This window comes from Microtus ochrogaster, unplaced genomic scaffold, assembly GCF_000317375.1.
Source record: "Microtus ochrogaster isolate Prairie Vole_2 unplaced genomic scaffold, MicOch1.0 UNK53, whole genome shotgun sequence".
NCBI classification, from domain to species: Eukaryota; Metazoa; Chordata; class Mammalia; order Rodentia; family Cricetidae; genus Microtus; species Microtus ochrogaster.
This window is the reverse complement of record NW_004949151.1, coordinates 684,382-695,856: the sequence shown is the minus strand read 5'-3', so window position 1 is coordinate 695,856 and position 11,475 is coordinate 684,382. Positions and strand designations below refer to the sequence as shown.

Sequence of the window (11,475 nt, the reverse complement as noted above, 5' to 3'; positions counted from 1 at the left end):
AACATTTTTTTAAATGTCTCAGTCATTTTTAAGTTCATCTATTGAGAGTTTTCAATTTAGGTCTGTAACAAATATTTTTATTGGATTAATTTTTAATAACTAATTTCCTGAGTTCTTCATATATTTTTAAAATGGGTAAAAAATAGTTTAACAAAATATTGACTATGATCAATGTTTCTTATACTAAATAATAGATTCATTGATAATTTTAAGATTGATTCCTAGACAATTATGTTTACCTTTTTGCACCCCCCTAATATAGGGGTCAATCCTAGAGGGCTACAACTTAACGCGTTGTGGCAAATGGATGTTACCCATGTGCCTAAATTTGGCAAATTAAAATATTTACATGTATCAATGGATACTTTTTCCAACATTATTCATGCCACGCCCCTAATGGGAGAAAAGGTAAAGGTAACTCATGTAAAAACACATTGCCTTGAGGCTTGGGCTGCCTGGGGAAAACCCCTGCGCCTTAAGACAGACAATGGCCCGGCATATACCTCCCATGGATTTTGTGCCTTTTGTACACAGCTCCAGGTGACCCACATTACGGGTCTTCCATACAATCCACAAGGACAAGGTATTATGGAGAGAGCCAACATAAGTATCAAACAGATTCTACAAAAACAAAAAGGGGGAATAGCTGAATCCGCTTCCCCCAGGGAGAGAATCTCCCTTGCTCTCTTCACACTTAATTTTTTAAACCTGAATGAGTCGGGTAGTACAGCAGCTGAAAAGCACGCAGCAGGCCCTATGGGAAAAAAATACGTGATATAAAAAGATATATTGGATAACAAATGATATGGACCGGATCTTGTGGTGGCAAGATCCAGGGGAGCTGTATGTGTTTTTCCACAGGGCCAAGAGGCTCCGCTTTGGGTTCCGAGCCGGCTGACACGCATGATCAAGGAAGTTCCTAAGGATGAGGCTGAGTCTCTGAAAGAAGATCCTGCTGACATCCCTGATGAAGTGTATCCAGGGGAAGGTGGAACACAGTTGGGGTATCCTGTCAGCCTTCCCAAAGGCAATGCCTATTCGGCATGATGCCACAGTTTTCCCCAGATTTTTACCACCAATAGAAACCTTGATTTACCATTTTTAATGTATAAGTCTAAAGTGACCCCTTTAGGAAAAGCATACAACATTGCAGAGGAGGGGTCCCTGTGCTTTCAGTTACATGAGCATGTTTTTGGCAAGCTGCCTGGGTGGCTGTGTGTTGTGCCTGTGGTTGGTATGCCGCCTTCGAGCCCAGACCTATAGGGATAAGGCTATATTGGGACAAGGTTATAATCTCTCTGGCATTAGCTACCCTGGAGTGTGGCTCCTCCCCCCAGATATGGTTGTCAGCACTAAGAGACGCTTAGGGCTTCCATCATGCACAGCCTATGCACCCCATGGGATCTGTTGATCCATTGCACTTGGGTAGGTGTGCGGATGTAGATTCCTGCGACACAGCCTTTGCACCCCCGGGGTTCCTCGAGTACCCATTGCACAGGGGAAGGTGTGTCCATGGAGAATATCTTCCATCCTCGATCGACCAACACATCATGAGGTGGGGGTCAGATTGGATGACGTTAGTCCTGCACTCATTGCTCACAAACAATAAGGGGGAACTGCAGGGAGCTGGACAGGATCGCCATTGCAAGATGTCACCACATCCTGTCTTGCCGGTTATACTCCATATATATTTGGCTATGCCTTTGAGAGCTGCCTGTCCCCCACTTCCCACATGCACGGTGAATGGGGGTCCCTGGGCCTATCTCGATGCAGTCTGGTGTCAGCTGATGGTGGCAGCCAATCATAGGGCGACCCATGTGCCAATTCCCAATATAAGCAGCCGCCATTGTGCCCCCCCTCTCTTTCTCGTCTCTCTCTCTTGCTCTCTCGTTTCCTGCCCCCCTTCGCTTTATGCTCTCCCTCAACCAAATGCACTCCAGTAAAGCGTGATCTGAGAAGAATCCTCGTGTGTGGTGGGTGCTTCTTCCTCGCCGGTCAAGAAGCCCGCCGCAAGTGTGGTGATTTCTCAGAAAATTAGAAAACGACCTTCCTCAAGACCCAGTAATACCACTTTTCGGTATATATCCAAAAATGCTCAATCGTGCCATAAGGACATGTGCTCAATTATGTTCATTGCAGCATTGTTCGTCATAGTCAGAACCTGGAAACAACCTAAATGACCAGAGACTGAAGAATGGATAAGGAAAATGTGGTACATTTACATATTGGAAAAAGTAATGACATCTTGAATTTTGCAGGAAAATGGATGGAGCTAGAAAACATTATTTTGAGTGAGGTAACCCAGACACAGAAAGACAATTATCACATGTACTCACCCACAAGTGGTTTTTAAACATAAAGCAAAGAAAAGCAGCCCACAAATCACAATCCCAGAGACCCCAGACAACAATGAGGACCACCCTAAGAGAGACATACATAGATATAATCTACAAGGGAAGTAGAAAAAGACAAGATCTCCTGAGTAAATTGGGAGCATCAAGACCTTGGGAGATGTAGTAATAGGAGTGGCAGGGCTGTGTCCCCAGCACCCCGGCCTCCTGGCTAGCTTATGCCCCAAAATAACAACACACAAATTGTATTCTTTTAAACACTTCTTGGCCCATTCTGCTTGGCCCATTAGCTCTAGCCCTTACAGGCTAATTCTGATATCCTGATCAACCCATCTCTAATAAACTGTGTAGCTCCAGTCTTACCAGGAAAGATTCAGCATGTCTGACCTGGCGGCTTGCTTCTTCATGTGCATCTGCCCGGGAGAGCATGGCATGGCGTCTCTCAGCTCACTTCCTCTTCCTCCCAGCATTCTGTTCTGTTTACTCCTCCCACCTATGTTTTAACCTATTAGGGCCAAGCAGTTTCTTTATTTCTTAACCAATGAAATCAACAGATTGATATATGACATTCCCACATCAGGGAGAGGGCTGAAGGGGAGGGGTGAGACAGGGAGGGGAGCAAAGAAAAATGTAGAGCTCAATAAAAATGAATAATAAAATAAAAGAATCCCATCTAAACACTGACATGTGGTAATAACCAAGAGGGTTTTTATTACAAAGCCTCTTAAAGTAAGAAGGAAAACATACTTAAATGAGTAAGTCCATGAAATAAAATTCAAAATAATAAAATGAAATAAAAAGATACTCTAAATAGTTGCCTTAAGCTCATATTCATAAGCAGACACTTAAATATGTAAGTAATAAATACAGGAAACACCAATTGTGATTTAGATATCCATTTCCTAGCCAGTAAAATGTTACTGACTATCTTAGTCAAGCAGAAGTGAAGAAGGCACTGTCTCTTTCCTCAATTTGGTATCTAACTCATACCTCTTTAACAGGTTATCGTCTTTCTAATAGAATGTAATTCCTTTATAATAGAAATCTTAGATATCCATTAAATTTTCATCAAGAAGCCAGGTGGTGGGAACAGACACATTTAATCCCAGCAGTCAGGAGGTAGAGGCAGGTGGATCTCTGTGAGTTCAAGGCCAGCATGATCTACAGAGCTAGTTCCAGTACGGCAAGTACTGTTACACAGAGAAACCCTGTCTCAGAAGAAAAAAAAAAGTGTCTGCACAGTTCAGAACATTCCTACAATTTATTTGGAGGCTAATGCCTGTTTCTTTGACTAAGTAGAAACATAAAATGGCACATTGGGTTCAGCAGAATTGTTTTTGCTAATATTCTGAATCAGTCTCTTAGGCAAGTGTGCCTTCTGAATATCCTGCTCGTGCCCATACATTTTAGAAACATTCTTTTTTTATGGCAACTAGAGTCATGGAAATAGATGTCTTTGTTCCAGAAACTATGTACAGTAATGAGAGAATTCTATAAAAGAAATACTGAGATAAATCACAGTCGAAGGGAAATAGAAGGTCTAGCCCATGAACATTAAAGCAGTAACCAGAGATAAAAGAAAATAAGAACATGATTGTTCATAGAAAATCAAGAAGGAAGTTAGGTTAAGTCAAAAGACTGTAATGTTGTAAGGAATGATTATGGCAAGGGCTTCTGTTGTTTTAGTATTGATAAATTTGTGGAGTTCATTTTTAACTAAAAGTTTATTTTAAATATATTCAATTAATGTGTAGCTATATCACTTTCCCCCATAATCATGTCCCTTCCTTCGAACCCATCCCATGTTCCCTCACTTCCTCTCAAATTGCTGGTATCTTTTTCTTTGTTTTTGTTTTTTTACACACACATTTTATACACACACACACACACACACACACACACACACATGTATGACAGATATATATAAATAGAACCAGCAGAGTAGTTTTGTTTTTTATGTGTATATGATTTTAAGGATGACTGTTTTGAAAAAGTTAACTACTTTAGTGGCATGGGGACAGCTCCAGCGTGAGAATGTTTCAGTTGGGTACAACAGGGCAGCTGCATAATAAGGAGCAGAGACTTCACTGAGGAAAAGGAGCTCCTCACAGTTGGAGAAGAGGCAGGACAGAATAATTAACAAAATAAATAACCTTTGTCACAGGGTCATTTGAAAGAAATTTAAGATCAAAGGGTAAATATTTCATCTTTTCTGTGGCCCATTCTCCTTTTTGAGTTGTAAATCCACATTCCCAATGAACTTCTAGCTATCTAAAACATCTTTCACAGGCACATCAAACTCAGTGTTTGTGGCAGTTTGAACGTATTTGCTCTTAAAGAATGGCACTATTATGAGGTGTTGCTTTTTTTAAAACAAACATATTTAATTATTTATTCATTCATTGATTTTTCATCCTGGCTGCAGATTCCTCTTCCTCCTCTCTTCCCAGTCTTCCCTCCTCAGCCCCCACTCATTCTCACCCCCAATCCAATGGACAGGTCTCCTACAGATATTAACAAAACATGGCATATCAAGTTGCACTAAAACTAAGCACCTCCCCAAGTATTAAGGTTGGGTAAGGCAACCCAAATGAGGAACAGGGTCCCACAAGCCAGTAAAAGAATAAAAGAGAACCCTTGTTCCCACGGTTAGAAGACCAATAAGAGAACGAAGCTACACAACTATAGCATATGTGCAGAGTGCCTAGCTCAGTCTCATTCGGGCCCCCTGGTTGTTGATTCAGTCTCTGTGAGCCTCTATGATTCCAGGTTAATTGATTCTATGAGTTTTCTTGTGGTGTCCTTCTCCCCTCTGACTCCTACAATTCTTTCTCCTCCTCTTCAGTGGGATTCCCCAAACTCAACTTAATGCTTGGCTGTGGGTTTGCATCTATTTCTATCAGCTGCTGAAAGATACCTCTCTGATGACAATTGGGCTGGGCACCAATCTGGTCACAGGGGATGAGCAGCTCAGGCTACTTATCCACTATTCCTAGGAATCTTATCTAAAGTCATCCTTGTAGATTACTGGGAGATTCTGTTGCACCAGACTTTTGCCTAACTCCAAATGCCCACCTCCACTGAGCATTCAGTACTTGCTCTCTCCATACCCCCAAAACATGATCACTCCTGTTCCCATCTCTACCAGCCCTCAGTTCAACCACGAAATCTCTTCTATTTCCCCCTCCCAAGGAGATCTGCTTGTTACCTAGTCTCCCTGGGTCTGTGGATTGCAATATAGTTATACTTTACTTTACAGCTAATATTTAGTTATGACTGATAACATAGCATACTTGTCTTTCTGGGTCTGAGATAACTTACTCAGAATGATTTTTTTTTCTAGTTCCATCCATTTGTCTTCAAATGTCCTGGTGTCCTTGTTTTTAACAGGTAAGTAGCATTCCATTGTGTAAATGTACCATATTTTCATTATCCATTCCTTAGTTGGCAGACATCTAGGTTGTTTCCAGGTTCTGGCTATCAAAATAAAGCTGCTATAAACACAGCTGAGCAAGTGTCTTTGTAGTATGATTGAAGATCCTTGGGGTATATGCCCAAGAACAGTAGAGTCCCAGCATTCTGAGAAATCAATGTGCTAACTTACATGGTGGCTGTACAACTTTGCACTCCCATAAGTAATGGGGGAGTGTTCCCCTTGCTCCGTATACTCTCCAGCATGAATTGTCACTTGTATTTTTGATCTTAGCCATTATGACAGGCATAAGATAGAATCTCAGAGTAGTTTTGATTTGCATTTTCATGATGCATATGGATGTTGAACATCTCCTTACGTGTTTCTCAGCCATTTGAGATTGTTCTGTTGAAAATTTTCTGTTTAGATCTGTATCCCATTTTTTAATTGGATGATTTGGTTTGACGATATCTAATTACTGGCATTTTCTTTTATATATTTTGGAAATCATCCCTCCGTTGGATGTGGGGGTTGGTGAAGATCTTTTCCCATTCTGAAGGCTGCTATTTTCTCCTATTGACAGTAACCTTTGCCTTACAGAAACTTTTCAAGTTCATGAGTTCCCATTTGTTGATTGTCTTTCATAATACCTGTGCTATTAATATTCTGGTCATGAAGCTGTCTTCTGTACCAGTGCATTTGAAATTATTTCCCACCTTGTATCTGGATTTAGGTTGAAATATTCTATTCAATGGGACTTGAGTTTTTGGGCAGAGAGATAGATACGGATCTATTTGCATTCTTCTGTTAGCCAAGATCCAGCTAGACTGGCACTATTTGTTGAATGCTTTCTATTCTATGTTGTATAACTTTGGCTTCTTTGTTGGAAATCAGGTTTTTATTGTTATGTGGATTGTGTCTTGGGCTTCAGCTCGATTCTATGGGTTCACCTGTCTGTTTTTATGTCAATACCATGTTATTTTTATTACTTTAGCACTGTAGTAGAACTTGAAATCAGGGATGGTGATACCTCTGGAAGCTCCTTTAGTGTACAGGACAGTTTTTGCACGGAGTCTGTACACTGCTTTTGGTAAAATGGCCATTTTTACTACGTTAATCCTACTGATACATGTGCATGAGAGATTTTCCATCTTCTCATATTTTCTTCAATTTCTTTCTTCAAAGTTTTAAAGTTTTTGACATACAAGTCTTTCAATTGTTTACAATTACATCAAGATACATTATTTGAGACTTTGTAAAGTGCTCATTCTCTAATTTCTTTCTCAGGCTGCTTATCTTTTACATATAAAAGGCTACTAACTTTTTTTTGGGGGGGTGACTTTTTTTTTTAGTTAATCTTGTAATCAGCCACTAGACTAAAGGGGTTTATCATATGTAGGAGTTTCCCAGTAGAGTTTTTGGAATCACTCTTATATACTATCATATCATCTCTGAATAATGATACTTTGACTTCTTCATTCTGAATTTGTATCTCCTTGGTTTCCTTTGTCTTATTGTCTTGCTAGTACCTCAAGTACTGTATTGAGTAGGTATGGAGAGAGGGGACAACCTTGCCTTGTTCTTGATTTTAGTAGATTTGTTTTGAGTTTCTCCCCATTTAGTTTGATGTTAGCAATTGTTTTAAATATATTTAGGTATGTCCCTTTTGTCCCCGATCTCTCCAAGACTCTTCTTATAAAATGTGTTACATTTTGTCAAAGACTTTTTCAGTATCTAATGATATAATCATGTTTTTTTTCTTTCTGTTTATTTATATGGTGAATTACACTGACATATTTTCATATGTTAAACCATCCCTGCATCTCTGGAGGAAACCTATTTGGTCATGGTGAATCATCTTTTTAATGTGTTCTTGAATTCTGCTTGCCAGTATTCTATTGAGTATTTTTGCATCAATATACATGGATGAAACTGGTTTGCAATTCTCTTTCTTTGTTGAGTCTTTGTGTAGTTTGAGTATGAGAGTGAGTATAGCCTCATAGAAAGAATTTGACAATGTTCCTACTGTTTCTAGTTTGTGGAATGCTTTGGAGAGTAATAGGATTGGCACTTTTCTGAAAGTCTGATAGAATCCTGCGTTAAAATCATCTGACACTGGGCTTTTTTGGTTGGGAGACTTTTAATTACTGCTTCTATTCTGTTAGTAGGTATAGGTCAACTTAAACTGTTTATCTCATGTTGATTTAACTTTGGTAAGAGGTATCTATCAAGAAAGTTGTTCATTTCTTTTAGATTTTCCAATTTTGTGGAGTACAGGTTTATGAAATATAACCTAATGATTCTCTGGATTTCCTCAGAGTTCATTGTTATGACCCTCCCCTTTAGTTTCTGATTTTATTGATTTGAATATTCTCTCTCTCACTTTGCCTTTCAGTTAGTTTGAATAGTTTATCTATTTTGTTAATTTTCTCAAAGAAACAACTCTTTGTTTCATTGATTCTATGGACTGTTTGCTTTCTTTCTTTCTTTCTTTCTTTCTTTCTTTCTTTCTTTCTTTCTTTCTCTTTCTTTCTTTCTTTTGGATCTCAGTCCTCACTTTGATTGTTTCCTGCCATACACTCCTCTTAGATGTGTCTGTTTCCTTTTGTTCTAGAGCTTTCAGATATGTTGTTAGGTAGCCAGTATGAAATCTCTCCAAATTCTTCATAAATGTACTTAGTGCCATGAACTTTCTTATTAGCACTGTTTTCATTGTGTCCCATAATTTTAGGTATGTTGTGCATTCATTTTCATTGAAATCTAGGAAATCTAAAATTTCTTTATTTCTTCTTGACTCAGTGGTAACTCAATAGAGAGTTGTTCAGTTTTTATGAGTTTATAGACTTTCTGTTGTTTCTGTTGCTGTTGAAACCCAGCTTTAATTCACTGTAATTTAATAAGATAGAAGGGGTTGTTTCAGGGTTTTTGTATCTTTTTATGCTTGCTTTCTGTTCAAGAGTATATGATCAGTTTTGGAGAAAGTTCTATGGAGTGTTGAGAAGAAGGTTTATTCTTTTGTGTTTGGATGAAATATTGTGTAGCTATCTGTTAGGCCCGTTTGTGATTACCATTGGTTAATAAAGAAGCTGTTTCAGCCTGATAGTGCATGCCTTTAATCCCAGCACTCAGAAGGCAGAGATAGGCGGATCTCTGTGAGTTCAAGGCCAGCCTGGTCTACAAGAGCTAGTTCCAGGACAGGCTCCAAAGCTACAGAGAAACTCTGTCTTGAAAAAAGGAAGAAAGAAAGAAAGAAAGAAAGAAAGAAAGAAAGAAAGAAAGAAAGAAAGAAAGAAAGAAAAAATAATAATAAAGAAGCGGTTTCAGCCAATGACTTAGTAGAGTAACACAAGGCAGGAAATGAGAACAAAGATGGGGGGGGGGTAAGCAGAGTCAAGGAGACGCTATGTAGCTGACAAAGGAGATAGTAACCAGAACATTATCCAGTAAGCTACAACCTTGTGACAATACACAAAATAATAGAAATTGGTTATTTTAAGATATAAGAGCTAGCCAATAAGAAGCCTAAGCTATGTACCAAGCAGTGCTGTAATTATTATAGTTTCTGTGTGATTATTTGGGTCTGGGCAGACAGAAACAAATGAGCAGTCTCCACCAAAATTCATTAAGTTCTCCAGTTCATTCTGTCATGTGTACAGTGCAGTCCAAATACTCATGCTGAAGTTCACTCCTCTCTGATATCAGTTCCAACTTCCTTTCTTGCTTGGTCTACTCAAGTCAGTCTAACAACTTTACTTTTGAAAATAACTAATTCTTATATGTGTTGCTTTTATTGGCCAAAACAGTTTTATTCAATTAGCCAGTAAAAGTAACATATATACAGAAGGACATCCCACATCACATTTGAATCATAACATGTTAGTTCCATTATTTCTCTGTTTAGTTTAGTCCAGATGACCTATCCATTGGTGAGAGTGGGGTGTTGAAGTCTTCCACCATTATTGTGTGGGATTCTATGTGCAATTTAGGCTTTAGTAATGTTTCTTTTATATGTGGATACCTTTGTATTTGAGGCATTAAAGTTCAGAACTGAGACTTGGTAGATTTTCTCTTCGACAAATGTGAAATGTACTTCTATGTCTCTTTTAATTAATTTTAATTTTGCTTGGAAGACTATTTTGTTAGATATTAGAATAGCTGTACCAGCTTGCTTCTTAGATACATTTAATTAGAAACTCATTTTCTAACCCCTTACACTGAAGTAATATCTATCTTTGATATTATGATGTTTTTTGTATGCAACAGAATAATAGATTCTGTTTCTTATGCAAATTGGTAGCATATGTCTTTTTATTGGCAAATTAATACCTGTTATTTGTGTGTGTGTGTGTGTGTGTGTGTGTGTGTGTGTGTGTGCGTGTGTGTGTGTATTTCCCTCCTTTGGGTTTTGCTGGTGTAAGATTATATTGCCTTCTTGTACCTTTATAGGAACGTCCTTATTTAGGATGAGCAATTTTTCTTCTATGATTTTGTTAAATATACTCTCTGAGTTTTTGAACTGGTTTTCTTACCCTATTCCTAATATTTTTATGTTTGGTCTTCACATAGTGTCCCAAATTTCCTAGAACATTTTACTAGAAATTTTTTAGATTTAACATTTCCTTTGACTAAAGAAACTATTTCCTCTGTTGTGTCTTCAACATCTAAAATTCTTTCATCTATCTCTTGTGTTCTGTTGATGATGCTTACATCTGTAGTTCCAGTTGGTTTACTCCTATTTTCCATGTCTAGGATTCCCTATGTTTGTTGCTTTTATTTTTATTTTCAGGTCTTGAGCAGTTTCCTTCTTTTGCTTTTCCTCAGCTTTCTTTTAAGAATTTATTGATTCCTTCCAATTATTTGCTTGTCTTTTCCTCAATTTCTTTAAGGGATTTTTTTCATATCCTCTTTCAGGACCTCTATCATCTTCATAAAGTGATTATGAAGATCTAAACTGTGGGATAGCTGGGCTCTGGTGATGCCATATTACCCTTTCTGTTATTATGTTTTGACATTCGCATTTACACATCTAGATTTGGAATAATTATAGATCTGGTTGTTGATCTCTGCGTTTGTCTTTCTTGAATGCATATTTTGTTCCTCGGTTTCTCTTTCCTCTCTGGTCTTTTGTTCTAAATGTCCAAGATTTCTGGTGACTAGCATGTCTTCTTGTCCAGTAGGGTGTTCTTCCTGGGGTTTTTGGGACCTGGGGTCCCTAGATCTTGCCTGGCCTCTGGTAATATGAAAGTTTCCTTTCAAAGTTGTAGACCAGGTAATGGAGCCAGGGTGTGTGTGTGTGTGTGTGTGTGTGTGTGTGTGTGTGTGTGTGTGGTGTGTGTGTGTGTGTGTGTGTGTGTGTGCATGCTCTTGCAGTCTGGGATTGTTGCTCATGGTTAAAGGGGTTTTTGTAGGCTGTGTTTGGTGGTGTCTTACATGGGGTTACTAGGACCAACCTGGCCTCCTCTAAGGCTACCTGGCTCTGGGCCCAAGTGTGGAGCCCAGGGAAAAGAGTGTAGCCTGGATTTGCTTTAAGGAGTGTTAGCAGACAGGGGGTGTTGTCCTACCTAGGATCCCTAGATGGGGCCTAGACTGTTGAAATAGGAGCGGCGGAGTTGCATCCCCGGCACCCGGCTGCCCATACGGCTAGCTTAGCTTATGCCCCGAAATAATTACACGGAAACTGTATTCTTTTAATCACTGCCTGACCCATTAGTT

General features: G+C 38.9%; 1 protein-coding gene across 1 annotated transcript in view; it reads right to left on the bottom strand.

Moving 5' to 3' along the window:
• The window catches only part of Iqcm (IQ motif containing M), a 405,406-nt gene that overhangs the window by 217,602 nt on the left and 176,329 nt on the right, over positions 1 to 11,475 (bottom strand). The window lies entirely within an intron of this gene.